At 59.2% G+C, this 17,285-nt stretch overlaps 1 pseudogene; it reads left to right on the plus strand.

Moving 5' to 3' along the window:
• Positions 1–9,935, plus strand: part of NR4A1 (nuclear receptor subfamily 4, group A, member 1) — a 28,862-nt pseudogene extending 18,927 nt beyond the window's left edge.
• Positions 9,936–17,285: the final 7,350 nt, after the last annotated feature.

The following is a 17,285-nucleotide window of genomic DNA, read 5'->3' on the forward strand; positions in this document are numbered from 1 at the left end:
GCAGATCCAAGAGATGTTTCAAAATAGAATTTCAGGAAAAAGTGAAAAGTTGCCTGTGGGGCATCGGCAGAGATGGGGTGGCAGGCAGGTAATGCAGAGATGGCAGGCTCGGTCTGGACCTGGTAAAGTTGGAGGTGCTGGTGGGACCTTGGAGTGGGCAGAAGTGAGGGCTGGAGAACAGGGAGGGTGTGGGAAACCTGAGATGGAGGTGAGAGTGAAAGTAAGGAGCAGGAAGTGGTGCCTCCAGGGTAGAGGGAAGTGCTGTGGGGTGACCAGGGTGGGTGAGAGTGGGGTCCCTCGCCCAAGCTCTGTTGACAGGAGAGAGGGGGAAGGGTGGACAGAGGGGCTCTCTTCTCCTGCACGTTAGCCTTTCTTCCTCTCTTACCTAAGGGCTCCCTCCGCAGGCTTGGGCAGAATGGGGGTTGGAGGGGTGACAGCCAGATCTGGGGAGGCTGCAGGGGGCAGGTGGGAGACACTCTCCGCAGGTGCTAGAGGTGAGGTGGGAGGGTGGGAACTCCCTGATGATGGACAGAAGAGGGTATGAGGAGATCCCCTAGAGATGTAGTCAGTGGCCCTGGGTTCCACCCCAGTGTGCCACCACCTTGTGGTGTGACCTTGAGCAAGTGCCATTATTTCTCTCAGCCTGTTTATTTATAAAATGGGGAAGAGTCGGCACAAATTCGAAAAGACTTCTCAGGCTCCACCCGGTACTGAAATTCGGTAATTTCCCAACTAGAGTGCTTTCACCCTGGCAGGGACTGGGGAGGGTAGTGGCGAGAATTCAAGTTCAGCTGTGAAGCACAGCCCAGTGGCCCATCTTGGGCTTAACGAACCCCTGCCTTCTAAAAGGTATGAGAAACTGGGGGGAAGGGAATGAGTGGGGGGAGGGTAGCGTGGTGTCGGACTGAGCTCCCCGGGGCAATCTCAGCCCCAGACCCTGCTAGGGGAGACGGGGCAAGTGCACTGGCAGCGCTTTGTGCTAAGGTGGGGGCGCGCGTGTCCCTGGGGTCCGTCCCGGAGTTGGCCGCCCCAGCCTGAAGCCCTCCCGGGCTGCCTCGCAGGTCAGTGGGCACCCAAGGCCGGCAGGAAGGGTTGGGGAGGGTGCAAAGGCGGAGCCGGGCGCCGCGGTGGCTCCGGGAGCAGCCAGGGGGTGAGGAGATCCTCGTCCGGGGAAGCCCTGCGGCCGCGGCGCTAGAGCGCCCTCTTCTCGGTCTCTGACCCTCGGGCCGTTTATTTTGGCCCCGGGGGCTCGGGCCGGGGCCGGGGTCCCGCTAGGGTAGCCTCCAGAGTTGGCGAGCTGCTATTTTTAGCCGGCGCGGCGGGCGCGAGGGGACTATTTATAGATCAAACAATCCGCGCTCCCTGCGTCAATGGAACCCCGCGTGCGTCAAGCGCGTAGACATTCCAGGCCCCCCCCTCGCCCCGCCCCCTCGGGCTCCCCGGCCCCGCGCCTCCCCCTGGCCGCCTCCCGCCGGAACCGCGCCGCCCCCCGCGCCCTTGTATGGCCACAGCTCGCCGGCGTGCGTCAGTGGCGCCCCCGCCCCTCCCCGTGCGTCACGGAGCGCTTAAGAGCAGGGTCCCGCGCGGCCGGGAGTCCCAGTGGTGGAGGCTGCGAAAGTTGGGGGAGTGTGCAGGACCGCGGGAGCGCACGCGGGACCAGGCTGCGACGTGGGGCGCCGGTCCCGGGCAGGGGGAGCAGGAGCTGGCCGGGTAGGTGACTCCCGGGGAGCGTGCACCTCAGCAGGGGCTCTCTGTTTTGTTTTCTGGGAGTTTTGCATGAAGGAGATGGGTGTTCGCGCGGGCAGAAATAATGTATTAGGGTCAGCATGAAGGAGGGCGGGTGTAAGATGCAGCTCTGATGTTGCCGGTTAGTAGTTGGAAGGGAATGAGGAGCCAGATCAGACTGGAGTCTTCTTGGCCAGCGGGCAGGGGCTGTGGGGGGGGGGGTGTACGTGGGCGGGTGTCTGTGCAAGGTGGAAGCCATGGAGGGCTAGATTGGCGCCAGCAGTGGGGGACTTGTTCAGTAGGAGGCTGGCCAGAGTTCAGTCTGTTAGGGTCCCTTAGGCGGCACAGGGCACCTGGGACTTATGGGCAGAAGGGGGTCTCAGTACGGTGGGGGAGAAGGTGCACAGAGCTTGGGCTGTTGGGGTCTGACTCCTACCAGGATTGGATTTCCCAAAGGGTCTCTTTCCTTCCCAGCTTGTCTCTGCCCCTGGTTTTCTTAACACTTTAAAGGCTGTGGCTTGGTTTGTAAGGATCCTGAGCTGGAAGTTTCTGCCTGAACTGTCTTAGATTGCCCAAGTAAATGGCCAGCATTGGTGGCTGAACTCTGGAGGGTGTGCTGTTGTGAGTTGGAATAAAAGAGTCTTATTAGGGGCAGGAGCAGTTTCTGGAAGCATAGGGAAGATTGTTTTTACTGTTGTGTAGCTTGGGTCTGTGTGTGTGTGTGTGTGTGTGTGTGTGTGTGTGTGGGAGAGAGAGAGGAAGAGAGGTGGAAACCCTGGTCCTTGGGGATCCTTGATAGGAGTTGCTTATGTTGGAGTCTCTGGTGTGGTACCACCTAGGGGATACCCCCCCCCCTTAGTCTCTGTTAGATCATTCAGGTAGGGTGCAGCCTAAGGCTTGTTCAGCACAACAGGTGCAAACCACATTGTTGCCAGGACCTGCCTGAAGCCGGATTCTCCTTGCTCCCTCCTTCAACCCCGCCTCTTCCTCCTCCTTGTGCCCCCCCACCCCCGTGCCCCCAGGCTAGATGTAAGTCCATATCTTGTGTCATTAAGTACCTGTATGAAGACAGGAGTGGGGCAGGGGGAGTTTGGTGAGGATTGATCCAGATGTGGGACGTCCAAGTGGAGAAATGGGATTTGAATCAGGCTGGAACGCCCAGCCCTGCGAAGCCGCTGCCTCTCCTCCTCCACCCCAAACCCATCCCTGCCCAGGCTGTCACAGGCAGACTAGCACAGGCAGACGTGGCCACCCTTATCTCTTGCAGGTGCTCTGTGCCTATGGACGGGCGTCACTGGGAGGGTGGGGCCAGAGTTTCTAGGGGCTCTGTTGTCTGGGTTGGTTGTGGGAGTGTCAGGCCAGGGGTGGAGCTGCCTGTCCAGAGAGAAAGGAGGTGGAAGTGAGGCTACAACCAGAGGACTCCCTGGGCTCTTGGCCAGGAGGTGATGCCAGCTTTTGCCCCCTCCTGCTGTCACCCTTGATTATAGCGCGCTCTGTCCCAGGCTGCTTTCTTACCCAGCCTTCCTCCCTGACTGTGAGGCCAGGGTCATACAGACCCCCAGCAAGGAGGTAGGAAGGGGAACTGTCTCACAGCCTCCTCTGTGTTAGTTTTTGGCTCATTCGCAAACCTAAGGATCCCGCCGAATGATGCTCTCTCTGCTCCCTCAGGCTCCTCAGGACCAGGGGGGTGTCACCCCCTTTGCCTGAGCTCCTGGACTCTTCAGGGCACAGAACTCTTTAGTGGAGGGACCCAGGCTGCCATCCGCCCACCAGCAGGCTCCTTCCCCTCCTTGCATAGCCACCTCAAGTCTTCTGCTGGACTCTCATAAAAATAACAGGCAGAAATGTTTTGGGGGTAGCAAAGAAATTCCTCTTCAGGACTGTCTATTCTCCTGCAAGTCCAGGGGGCTGCTTCTCCTTCTTCATGCCCCCACTCCAGCACGTGGCCTTTAAAGGTCTGGAGTCAGGTCACCCGATCCCTCGGGGAGCTGGGGACCGGGTAAGGAGGCCAGGCTCCCGTCCGTCCTCTTTGCTTCTGGGAGCATCCCAGGCAGCGCGGAGTGGATGCCCATCCCCAGATGGCGGGACGGGGGTGCGTGTGGGATCTGCAGCCTTTGCTCAGTATGGAAGGTGGGGGCGGGGATGGGGGGGGAAGGCTCATTGCCGCTTAGGCTGCTTTCTCAGGCGGCCTGGGCCTTCACCCCCAGCTCCTCTTCCATTTGGAGGATGTCCCTCTGCCCAGCCAGTGAGGGGGGAGGAAGAGGGGGGTTTTGCCGAGGCTGGGCTACGCCTGGGAATATTCCCAGAAGTGCCAGGTTGGAGGAACAACATATCTGCTCCTGGGACAGGGCTTGGGCTTGGCCGCGCCGCCTCTCCCACCCACCCTTCTCCCAGCCCCGACTCGTGCGTTACCCACTGAGGGAGGGGCGGGGGGCTGGAGGAACACAGCTCTCCCCTGTTCCAGCAGAGAAATGCTGGCCGGCCGCCTTCCCTAGGGTTCCCAGGCTGCCCGGGGTGTGGCTGGCCTTCTGACTGAGCCCACTCTTGCTGGGCCGCTGCCCAGGGGCTTTGTGACAATGGAGGTCGAGATGGCGCTCTGGCGGGAGGCCAGGATTCCAGGGTTCGGTGGGGGGCCATGGCCCTAATGCCTCGGTGTCCCATGTCTGGCTGGGATTCCTGCCACCTGGCTGCTCAGGGGCCTGTACTTGGAGGCGAGGCTTCAGGCGTCTCTTACTGACTCCCCCTCCCCCCACCGTGGCCTCTTCCCTCCCCAGAGATGCCCTGTATCCAAGCCCAATATGGGACACCAGCACCAAGCCCAGGATCCCGTGACCACCTGGCAAGTGACCCCCTGACCCCCGAGCTCAGCAAGCCCACCATGGACCTGGCCAGCCCCGAGGTGGCCCCCGCCGTCCCCACCGCCCTGCCGAGCTTCAGCACCTTCATGGACGGCTACGCAGGGGAGTTTGACACCTTCCTCTACCAGCTGCCGGGCACAGCCCAGCCGTGCTCCTCGGCCTCCTCCTCGGCCTCCTCCACGTCCTCATCGTCGGCCACCTCCCCCGCCTCGGCTTCATTCAAGTTCGAGGACTTCCAGGTGTACGGCTGCTATCCCGGCACCCTCAGCGGCCCGCTGGATGAGACCCTGTCCTCCAGCGGCTCTGACTACTACGGCAGTCCCTGCTCAGCCCCGTCCCCGTCCACACCCAGCTTCCAGCCGCCCCAGCTCTCCCCCTGGGATGGCTCCTTCGGCCCCTTCTCGCCCAGCCAGACTTATGAAGGCCTGCGGGCATGGACAGAGCAGCTGCCCAAGGCTTCTGGGCCCCCCCAGCCACCGGCCTTCTTTTCCTTCAGCCCCCCGACCGGCCCCAGCCCCAGCCTGGCCCAAAGCCCCCTAAAGCTGTTCCCCTCGCAGACCACCCACCAGCTGGGGGAGGGAGAGAGCTATTCCATGCCAACAGCTTTCCCAGGCCTGGTGCCCACGTCTCCACACCTGGATGGTTCCGGGATGCTGGATGCGCCCGTGACCTCAGCCAAGGCCCGGAGTGGGGCTCCAGGTGGAGGCGAGGGCCGCTGTGCCGTGTGCGGGGACAACGCTTCGTGCCAGCATTATGGCGTCCGCACCTGCGAGGGCTGCAAGGGCTTCTTCAAGGTACTGGGCTGCCCTGGGTGTAGCTTTTTATGAGAAGCGGGGCAGGCTGTTCTCTCCCTCCAGCGGGGTCTGTGGTGGTTTTCCCTTGGGTTTTCCTCCCAACAAGTCCTGCTTTTTGGAAGAGGGCAGGCCTGCCAGGTGGGCTACTGTCCTGGCCACCCATAGCTGACAGGGGCTGGGACCTTTCATGCTGGGACAAACGGAGGCACGCAGGGCCCGTGGGGCTGTAGAGAGATGGAGGAAGGGGTGAGATCTAGGCAGAAGGTGCAGGCTCCAGGGGCACCCAGGAGGGGAAACTAATGGCTAGCCTCTGGTTTCCCTCTGCTCCCCCCGCCCCCCACACTCAAGGTCCTGGTGGGAAGGGGGGCCCCAGGCACTCGTGTTCCTGGCGCAAGATGAAAGGATCTGGGAAGAGGGCTTGGTGCTTGAGGGCTGGGGGTGGACTTGGGAACAGGCTGTGTGTTTGTCCCAGCACTGGGTGCCTGCTTCGCTTCCCGTCCCTACCCCCAGCCTCCGCCCCTGCCCTCTGGTGTCTGCTCTGGGGAAGGGGCGGGCAGCCGCAGGCCTGTTAAGAAGGACGGGTGTCTGGCTTGCTGGGGAGCCCCTAGCCCCTCATCTTGTGTCCTGGGGTCTTCCTCTTGGGGCGGAACCCTCCCCCAATGTCCCCAAGACTTTTTTTCTTCCTCCCCCCCACCCCTCCATATCTCCCTCCCCTGCCACCCAAATGTTAGAAAAATAGCTGTGAACAGAGAGCGCTTTTGTTTGTGATGGCAGTAGGATCTGGACGGTCCCCTCCCCTGGGCTCCCCCCACCCCCACCCGCCACTCTGACAGCTTGTTCCGTGTTTCCCCCCCCCCCACTCCAGCGCACAGTACAGAAAAATGCCAAGTACATCTGCCTGGCTAACAAGGACTGCCCTGTGGACAAGAGGCGGCGAAACCGCTGCCAGTTCTGCCGCTTCCAGAAGTGCCTGGCTGTGGGCATGGTGAAGGAAGGTGGGTGGCTGGAACAGGCCCAGGGGGACAAGAGGTGGGCCTGAGAGGGGCCGGGCCGGCAGAGTCCCCCAGACATCTGTCATGGTGGGCTGCAGGGAGGGCACGCCTGGGCTTTATTTCCACCCCCCCATCCTGTCCATCCGCCTGCCCGGTGGTGGGGTAGGTCCCTGCTGCATTCCCTGGGTCTCAGGGGCTCAAGTCCTTGAACTCAGCGGTGCCTCCCGGTGCCTCCTGGGCTGAGTATCCCTTTCCTGGCTCCCTTCCTCTCGTCCTCACTCCTGCCCATGTCTCTGCAGTTGTCCGGACAGACAGCCTGAAAGGCCGGCGCGGGCGGCTCCCTTCAAAGCCCAAGCAGTCCCCGGATGCCTCGCCAGCCAATCTCCTCACCTCCCTGGTCCGGGCGCACCTGGACTCAGGGCCCAGCACTTCCAAACTGGACTATTCCCAGGTGAGGCCTGCTCGCTCCCCGGGCCGCGCTTTCCTCCACGTTAGATGAGCCCCCCACCCCCCGGGGCCACAAATCCGAAGAAGAGCAGTCCCTGCTGACCAGCTGGAAAACTGTGCCCCTTTGGGCGGTGGCCAATTAGAAAAATACGCTCCTTCCAGCAGCCGCAGCCCTGGGTTAATGTGCCAGAGTTGGCAAGCAAGTGTGGGTGGAATCTCTGCTCTGCTCTCACCCCCCGGATCTGGCATCCAAGGGCGTGACATGGCTGTACGTGGTGGCCTTGGTGCGGGGCTTTTCCTGGGGTCTGACCCCGCCGGGCTGCCTTCTAGTTCCAGGAGCTGGTGCTGCCCCACTTCGGGAAGGAGGACGCCGGGGATGTGCAGCAGTTCTATGACCTGCTCTCGGGTTCCCTGGAGGTTATCCGCAAGTGGGCTGAGAAGGTTCCCGGCTTTGCCGAGCTGTCCCCCAGTGACCAGGACCTGCTGCTGGAGTCGGCCTTCCTGGAGCTCTTCATTCTCCGTTTGGCCTACCGGTGAGCCCCCCTCCGCTGTCTGCTCAGCCCCGGCCCTGCCACCCTGCCACCCTGCCCTTGAGCTCCCCTGACCGCCGCCCGTGTCCCTGCCCACCAGGTCTAAGCCGGCTGAGGGGAAGCTCATCTTCTGCTCAGGCCTGGTGCTGCACCGGCTGCAGTGCGCCCGCGGCTTTGGGGACTGGATCGACAGCATCCTGGCCTTCTCTCGGTCCCTGCACAGCTTGGTTGTCGATGTCCCTGCCTTTGCCTGCCTCTCCGCGCTCGTCCTCATCACAGGTGAGTGGCCAGCCTGGGAAAGGTGGCACTGCCTGGGCCCCCACGCTGTGAAGCGAGGGTAACCAGGTGCAGGGAGGGGCGAGCGCAGTTCAGGGCAACACAGCTGGTAGGCGACAGAGCCGGGGTCCAGGCCCAGCTGCGCTGGCTTGGCGTTGCAGGGAATGATCCCAGACTCACCAAGATCCGGACCCTGTTGCTGTCGCATGTGGCCTAAGATTTGGGTTTGCTTTTAAACATCTTACTGAATTATGTTGCCTACAGAAATATTTGCAAACTAAGCATATGCACATAAACAGCACCTAGATCAAGAAGCAGACATGACCAGAACCCCAGAAGCCCTCCTTGTGCCCCCGTTCAGCCATCAGCTCCCCAAGACTAGCTGCTGCCCTGATTGCTGACAGCACAGATTAGCTGTGTGCTTTATGTAAATATAATTATACAGGATGGAGTTTGTGGTGATAAATGTGGAGCTTTTCAGGTCTTCTTTTTTTAGGGCCACACCCGAGGCATATGGAAGTTCCCAGGCTAGGGCTCAAATCGGAGCTACAGCTGCCGGCCTACACCACAGCCACAGCAACGCCAGACCTGAGCCACATGTTTGACCTACACCACAGCTCACAGTAACGCCAGATCCCTGACCCACTGAGTGAGGACAGGGATCAAACCCACATCCTCACGGATGCTAGTCAGCAGATTTGTTTCCTCTGGGTCACAACGAGAACTCCCCCCCCCCTTTTTTTTTAACAACAACAACAACAAAACACGCCAGAATCTAGGAGTTCCTGTTGTGGCTCAACAGGTTAAGAACCCGGCATTGACTCTGTGAGGATGCAGGTTCTATCCCTGGCCTTGCTCAGTGGTTTAAGGATCTAGCATTGCCACAAGCTGCACAAGCTGTGGCGCTGGCTGCAGCTGTAGCTCCAATTCTACGCCTAGCCTGGGAACTTCAGAATCTATCCTCATCTCTCTCTCTCTCTCTCTCTTTTTTTTTTTTTTTTTTAACTTAAATTGTACTGGCTACATAGGTCAGCAAACTGTAGGACAAAATCTGAGGCACTCTAGGCTATAGAGAAAGGGGTGGGTTTTGAGGCCAGCTCTCCCTGGAGATGCCCTCTGAAACACTGCTGCTCAAACCCAGGGCTTCTCACACCAGAGAAAACCCAAAACCCCAAAAAACACCACTGGCCTAGTCGGTCAGGGTTTTATCTCCTTTTTTGTGACCTTAGGCAAGTCATTTAACCTCTCTGGGCCTCACATTCTCACTTGAATGAGGACAGTGAGCGCCACTGCCTTGCGAGGCTGCTGTTGGGGCTCAGAAATGGGCTCACGGGTGCTTTTGCCGAGTGCAGAGGGGGTGGGGGACGGTCAGCAGTTTTGGGGCTGAGGGGGATGGCCAGGTCTCCTGGGGCCACTGGCCCTCAACTGTGCGGCTAATCTGGCACCTTCCCCGCAGACCGGCATGGGCTGCAGGAGCCACGGCGGGTGGAGGAGCTGCAGAACCGCATCGCCAGCTGCCTGAAGGAACACGTCTCGGCCGAGGCGGGCGAGCCCCAGCCGGCCAGCTGCCTGTCCCGCCTGCTGGGCAAGCTGCCCGAGCTGCGGACCCTGTGCACCCAGGGCCTGCAGCGCATCTTCTACCTCAAGTTGGAGGACTTGGTGCCCCCTCCGCCCATCGTCGACAAGATCTTTATGGACACGCTGCCCTTCTGACCCCGGCCCGGGAGCAGACGTGCGCCGTGTGTGTGCACGCGCGTGCGCCACCCCATGTGCCTTTAGCCCATGGCCCACGGACCCCTGGAGCATCACCCTGGCCTGGGCCTGAGCTGCAGACTGGCCGCCCCCTCCCCAGCTTGCTCTGGGAAGTGGGCCGGAAGCTCACGCCCTGGGGGTGGGGAGGTGCATCCACAGGGGTGACCCTGACTCTTTGTCTTACGCCCCAGCCCAGCCCTGGCCTTCATGTTTTTTGTAAGATAAACCGTTTTTAACACACACACCGCCCGTGCTGTAAATAAGCCGAATGCTGCTGTAAATACAGGAAGGAAGAGGTTGAGGTGGGAGTGGGGGTCGGGAGGGAGGGAGGGAGAGATGGGACCCCCCCCCCCCCGTTCCCCCGCTGGGCCAGCTGTTCCCAGCCTCCTCCTGTTTGCTCCCTCTTCTCGCCCCCTTCCACGTGTACATAAACTCACTCTAGGAGGAAGACAAATGACAGATTCTGACATTTATATTTGTGTATTTTCCTGGATTTATAGTATGTGACTTTTCTGATTAATATATTTAATATATTGAATAAAAAATAGACTTGTAGCTGAAGCTGAGATATCCTGTCTATCTCTGGCACCCTCCCCCCATACCACCCCTGACCGTAATTACTCAAGAGACAGAGGCGGCCCCCCAGGAATCTTGAGGTTACCAACATGAGCGAATAGGCCTCAGTTCACCCATTTGTAAAAGGTGGAAGCAGCAGCACCTGCTTCATGGGGTTGTTACGCAAAACACTAAAGGAGTTTCTGATGTGGAGAAACCCTCCGGTCAGCGGGCCGGGCTCCTGGGTGGGGCCTGCCCTGGAGGCTGATTCTTCCCCGGCTAAGAGCCCTGACTTTGGCTGTGAGTTCCTAACCTGGGGCGATGGACTCTGACTGGGCTCCCACATCTATGAAACGGGGAGGGGCCACACGCACCCCACGTGGCGGCTGGCATGGCGGGGGTGCGGGTGTGGTGCTCGGCACAGGGCTGGCATCGGCAGCCAGGATGGTGGTAGCAGCTGCTGTGATCAGTGTAAGTTTTTTCCCATCCTCATTTCAACATTCCTCCCCCATGCCCTGCCCCCAGCAACTGGATCCGGTTACGGTCCCCCTTGCCCTCCTTAGCGAGAAGACTGTCCTGAGGTCCCTACCTGTGCCCAAATGCCCTCCATGTAGGTTCTCCAACCCCCAAGCCCATCACATGCTTAGCTGGCTTGAGATGCAATTCCTAGGCTCTACCCCAGAGATTCAGATTTGCCCGGGGTAGGGCTATGGAGCTCTGCTTTTACCGGGCACCCAGGTTCTTGCGAGGCTGCTTGTCTGGGGGCCCCTCTCTCGGAAATGTGGAAAGAGATTGACCCTAACCTGAGGCCCAAGGGAGCTGGCTGCCATGCAGTGTCCGGGCCCCTTCACTACACTCCGTGCTCTTCCAGCCACATCATGACCCAGGCGGATCCTCGACCAGGGACCTCTGAACCTCCACCTCTTCAGCCCCTAGGAATTGGTTAGATGAGGGCAGCCCCTGCCTGATGGAAGTTGAACAGAATAGGGCTGGAGTTCCCTTTGTGGCTCAGTGGGGTCAAACCCAACTAGCATCCACAAGGATGTGCGTTTGATCCCCGGCCTCACTCAGTGGGTTAAGGATCCCATGTCACCTTGAGCTGTGGTGTCGGTTGCAGATGCAGCTCAGATCCCACGTTGCTGTGGCTGTGGTGTAAGCCGGCAGCTGTATCTCTGTTTTGACTCCTAGCCTGGGAACCTCCATATGCCTTGGTCCTAAAAAAAAAAAAAATAGGGCTCTGCTCCTCAGTAAGACAGAATCAAGGGCCTCCCCTGGTGCTCGCACCCCAGCTTGCATTTTGTTCCCCAACCACTTGTGCTCACTTGGGTTCTGGGAAGATAGCCCAGCTCCAAGTCTTCTTTCCTGAGCCACAGCAGTGACAAATGCCAGGTCCTTAGCCCTCTGAGCCACCAGGGAACTCCAGCCCCAGGTCTTCTGAAGGTGGGCTGGGGAGTCCTGGGCCCGGTGCCTGGTGACCCACCCCACCACCAGCAGAGTGTAGACATCTGAGCATGCATCCCTGGCACCTCCACCAGAGCCCCTGAGTGAGCCTTTGTCACGGCACCAGTGCCTGGCCAGGTCGGGGTAGAGGTGGGGTGGTTGGGAGATCTGCTTCTGTTCTCAGGCCCGCCTCCAGCTCCAGGTTGCTCTCTGGGAAGCCCCTCTTCCGTGCTGGGCCTTGGTTTCCTGTCTCCTCCTGGGGCAGGAGGCGAGGCTGGTGGCAGTGCTCTGGCCAAGTCCCCCACCAGCCTTGGCCGGGCTGAGTCTCTCTGCTTTTGGGTTACCCTTGGGCACAGACCGATACAGAGCATGGGCCAGGCCTCTGGGGAAGGCAAAATATGCTTGAGGAGGGGCCAGGGTGAGGAGTGGGGTAGGGCGGTGGAGAACTTGGTCCGTCTGGATGTCTAGTGATGAAAGGGGCCACCACATAGTATGCTCCATCACTCCCTAGTTCTTTTCATGTATTTGTTATTTCTAACCCTTGATATCACCCCATGAGGAAAGTGCACAACACAGCAGACTGGGGAGTTCCCGCTGTGGCTCAGCAGTAACAAGCCCAACTAGTATCCAGGAGGATGTGGGTTTGATCCCTGGCCTTGCTCAGTGGGTTAAGGATCTGGCATTGCCGTGAGCTGTGGTGTAGGTTGCGAACACGGCTCAGATCCCACATTGCTGTGACTGTGGTGTAGGCCAGCAGCTGTAGCTCCGATTGGACCCCTAGCCTGGAAACCTCCATATGCCGCAGAAGGGGCCCTAAAAAACAAACAAACAAACAAACAAAAACCACACAGCATAGAGACAAAGGGAAAGGGCTCCAGCAGCAGAGAGCCTAGGGCTGTAAATCGTGGCTCCTGCTCTCATGAGGTGTGGAATTTGGGGCAAATTACTTCCTTTCTGGGCCTCAGTTTCTTCTGCTAGAAATGGGGAAATTAGTTGTACCTATTTCCCATAGTTGCTGCAATGATTACATGAATGGATGTCTAAAAAGTGTTCCCAACAGTGCCTGAGCAAGCACTCAATAAATAATAGCTATTGTTTTACTAAAGAGGAGAATTCATTTCAGAGGAAAGGAAATGACTTTTCCAAGGTCACTTGACTTCTAAGTGACTGAGCTGGGCGGGTCTAACCGTGTAAGCACCAGGTCTCCCTGTCCAGGGCCTTGTAAATAAAAGAAGCTCCATTGTTGGTGGCTTCTTTCCAGGACTCTGGATTGGGGTACAGTGGGGGGCTGATGCCCCAGCCCCACCCTGCCCCGCCCCGCCCCGCCCCAGGGCTGGAGCCTGGAAGCTGGCCCTTTCTTTCTAACCAGCAACTGGAAGAACTGGCCTCGGAGTCTTGCTTGGGACCAGGACGGGGAGGGCGAACAAGGGGGCATTGAGTCTGGTGGGGCCTCACAATGACCGCTCTGTCCCTGTGGCCCGGGGGCTGGGCCGTTTCCGACGGGGACAATAGTCAAAAGGCAGTGACGCCGGCAGGGCCTGGAATCCCAGGCGGGATTTTCCAAGGCCTCAAAGCCTGCTGTTTGTCCTCACAGGAGACCCAGGAAGCCTGCCTCCCCGTCTCCCCCACCCACCCACGCTGGGCCCCGCGCCCAGAGGCCCTGGCCCCCTCCCCAGCCCAGAGGTGCCACGGTGACTGGTGCCATGGCTCTGAAATCTAGGGTCTGATGGGGGTTCTCCACCCTAGGGGTCTGATGACCCTTCCTTGGGGCCTGGGACCCCTGGACGTGGTTAAGGAGGGAGAGGACGAGGGTTGGCCTCAAGGAGGCAGAGAAGCTTCTTCTTTTTTTTTTTTTTGTTGGTCTTTTTAGGGCCACACCCATAGCATACAGAAGTTCCCAGGCTAGATCCTGATCCTGAATTGGAGCTGCAGCTGCTGGCCTACACCACAGCCACAGCAACACAGGATCTGAGCCACATCTGCGACCCACACCACAGCTCATGGCAACACCAGATCCTTAACCCACTGAGCGAGGCCAGGGGTCAAACCCGCATCCTCATGGATACTAGTTGGGTTCGTTACTGCTGAGCCACAGCGGGAACTCCTGGAGAAGCTTCTGGAGGTCATAGGCAACCACTTGGTGCTTGGGCTGTAAGGTACCGCACAGTTAGCTTTGAGTATCTGGTACCACCCAGTCACTGTGCTGTGTGGTCGCTGGCTCTGTGGCTGCAGAGGGAAGCCCGAGAGAGCCTATCAGAGACAGGTGGCTGCTGGGTGGTGGCTGGATGGTCCGAGAGTCTAATGACATCCTTCGAGGTCATGAGGCAGCTGTGTTGGGCCTGATCAGGTTGAAGGCAGTGCTGGGTCCCCTCATGTGAGAGCTGGGCCTGGGGATGCCCAGGGCATTTTAGCTTAAATCTGGATGTGCTGGAGCCCTGCCAAGCCCCTGACTTCAGCAGTGACGGCAGGGCTGCCGGGCCTTCTCAGAACATGAGTCTGAAGGGGTGAGCCTCTGTCCATCTGCCTTGCCGCCCTATCTGGACCTGGCCTTGCAGCCCCACGGCTCAGCCGGCAGCAGCTCGGCGCTCCCTGAAGCCCCAAACTTCTGCTTCTCTCTGCTCAGACCACTGCCAGTCCTGCTCTGGCCCCGGGCTGGGGGCTGTTTGGGTAAGGGCCTGGGCTGCCTAGTGGGACTCAGAAACCTCCAGGCCACCGTGGTCTAGGAAGCAAGGAGTGAGGCAACCCTCCTGCACCCCCCAGCTGGGAATATTCTGAGGGTAGGAGGCACATTCCAGGGTCCCCAGCTGGACTCAGAGCTGCCTGAGGGCTACGAGGCCCTGGAAGCCCTGGCCTTGGTGTCTGCCTTCTGCCCCCCACCCCTGGGCCCATGCTCCAGCCAGCCTGCCCCCCATCCTGGCTCCCCTTTGCCTCCTGCTGGGCCCTGATCCTGCCAGGCCAGGGGGGGGCCACTTGAGGTCTCCTCAAGGTCTTACCCTGGTGCTGGCTCAGGACCATAAATCATGCTGGCGTGGCTGTGGGGACTGGGGGTGGCAGCTGGGCCGGGGAGGGGAGTGGGGGGGGCCTGTCTTGGTACATGCTGCGTTAGCAGGGAGCAGTGCCCAGCTGCGAGCCGGCAGGAGGGCGGGCGGGCCGGCAGGCGGGGTGCTGACTGTCTTTGCTTTCGTCCAAGCACATCAGATGGAAGGGCCCCCACCCAGGAAGCCCAGCCTTGGGGGAGTCCACGTAGGAGACCTGGACCCCAGCCCAGGTAACTGGGGGACCACGAGGATAGATACAGAAGTGACGCCGCCCGACAGGAAATCCAGGACAGAAAAGCCGGCCCCCCCCAGGAGTAGGTGGAGAGACGCCCTTCCCAGGGTGGGTCAATAGCCCTCTCCTTTGGCACAGAGAGTCTCAAAAGCAGAATCCTCTGCCTCAAAGAACAACAGATCCGTGCATACCTCCCCAAGGAGCAGAGGCTCAGACCTTGCAGGAAGGAGAGCCTGACCCCCTCACCCCCTCGGGACAGACACAGAAATAAAGCCCCACCCCAACTTGGCCTGAGAGAAAAACACGTAGATTTTTTTTGGAGAAAGAGGCACATCACCCTTCCACAGCCTGGAGGGACAGAGCTCCCCCCTCCCCGCCCCCCCCGGGGCCCTGCGGAGCCCAGGGGAACGGGCAGGAGGTGTGCCACCTCCCACCCAGCCTGGGTCTGGGGGCTGCCTGGTGAAGCTGGGCTGGGAGGCAGCTCTTTCTCACGCTCCCTGCCACTCTCTCGTCCGCCCAGCCATTTCCTTTGCCTTGGAAAAAGGGGGGCTGGGAGACACATCCCAGAAAGAGTGGGAGGTGGAGGAGCCCCTGCCCAGGATCCCGGGGGGTGGGGGCAGATGTCAGAAGGGGACAGCTGGTCCTCACCACCCCCGCGGTCTTGGCTCTGGTGAGTGGGTCAGCAGGCAGGGTGCCGGCTACCCAGCCAAGCCGGCCACGGTCAGGAGCCCCCAGCCTGACGTCAGTCCCACTCATTGTTGCTGCTGGGGCTTGAGTCACTCCCTGTGACGCACTGGGGTCAGCCCTGGAGCGCTAGGGGTGGCCCGCGGGGCCAGCTTCAGGGCTGAGCTCTCCCCTGGGCGCACTAGGATGGGGTGGGGCCATTCGAGGCCACACTCCCCACGCAGAGCCAGCTGCCTACTCCCAAGGTCTTGGGTTGGCCTTCAAGGTCCCTTCGCGGAGGACCTTCGCCAGTCGCCTGTCTGCCTGGCTGGCTGTGGCTCTGGCTGAGAAGTCAGCTCCCTCCGTCCTGATCTCTCCGGCCTCAGAACTCTCAGTGTGCACCTTCCGCCCTGGGTGAGACCTCTCCTCCAGCTGCTTTCTTTCCCCTTCTCCAGAAAAATCTCCTGTAGCCCCACTTCTTCCTGGAATTGCCAACCCCTCTTCCTGGCTACCTCCTCAGGTTGCCATCCTGCAGGCATCCCGGTTTTCTGCTGCTGGTGCCCAGTCACCTCTCGACCTGATGAGAGCAGAGCTTGGGACTCCTATTGACTCTGAATGTGTCACTTTCTATTCCAAGCCACGAGCATGTTTCTGGGATGGCAGCTGTAACTTCCATCCTGGCCCCCACTAGCCCTTGCAAAACCTGCTGCCATTTTTTTTTTTTTTTTTTTTGGCTGCACCCACAGCATGAGAAAGTTCTGGGGCCACAGCAGCAACCTGAAGCTAAATTCTTTTTCTTTTTTCTTGTCTTTTTGCCTTTTCGAGGGCTGCACCCACGGCATATGGAGGTTCCCAGGCTAGGGGTTGAATTGGAGCTGTTGCTGCCAGCCTACACCACAGCCACAGCAACACCAACACCAGATCCGAGCCGTGTCTGCAATCTACACCACAGCTCATGGCAATGCCAGATCCTCAACCCACTGAGCGAGGCCAGGGATCAAACCTGCAACCTCATGGTTCCTAGTCAGATTCGTTAACCACTGAGCCATGACGGGAACTCCCAAAACTAAATTCTTAAACCACTGTGCTGCAAGGGAAATTCCCCTGCTGCCCTTTTAATATCATTTGCTGTGTTTTCTTGAGCAGGTGCAACCCCTGGTTCTGTTAAACTCTGAGCTCCCAGAGGGCCAGGACTGTGATTTGTCCTCTTTGGTAGGACATGTAGACAGCGACACATGTGTGGCCCAAATAAATGATTACATCTTGGTCACCAGGAGTAGTGGCATAGGGCGGGAGAATTCATTCCACGCAGCCTCATCTTTTTTTTGGCCCAGACCCTCCCTGGCAGAACTACCCAGAGGGGTGTCAGACTCAGGGTTGGAGTTGCAATAACAGCCCGGTAGCAGCTTGGGGAGGTGTGAAGAGGCAAGGATTGGCCAACATTTGGGCCTGGGATAAGAGGGGTAAGGGAGCTTGGCCTTATCCTCAGGCAGGAAAGGCTCCACAGACAGGGTGAGGTTTGGAGGGAAGAGAGTGGGTAAAAAGACTAGCAGAAAGAGGAAAAAGTAGCTGTGTGGTCTTGGCAAGTGTATTAGTCAGGGTTCTCCAGAGAAGTGGAACCAACAGGAGGGAAATATGTACAAAGAGATTTTTTTTTTAATTTTTATTTTTTAGGGCTGCACCTTTGGCATATGGAAGTTCCCAGGCTAGAGGACAAATCAGAGCTGAAGCAGCTGGCCTTCGCCAGAGCCACAGCAACCCTAGTTCTGAGCTCACATCTGTGACGTACACCATGGCTCCTAGCAAGGCCAGATCCTTAACCCACTGAGCGAGGCCAGGGATTGAACCCACATCCTCGTGGATACTAGTCAGGTTCATTACTGCTGAGCCACCATAAATAAAGAGATTTCTTATGAAGAAGTGGCTCATGTGATTAGGGCGCTGACAGGCCTCAAGATTTGCAGTCAGCAAGCTGGAGACCCA

The sequence above is a fragment of the Sus scrofa genome, chromosome 5 (assembly GCF_054392235.1).
Source record: "Sus scrofa isolate SSC_HxYL_T2T_F1_AM1 chromosome 5, Sscrofa_HxYL_maternal_Yorkshire_Landrace_v2.0, whole genome shotgun sequence".
In the NCBI taxonomy this organism is placed as follows: Eukaryota; Metazoa; Chordata; class Mammalia; order Artiodactyla; family Suidae; genus Sus; species Sus scrofa.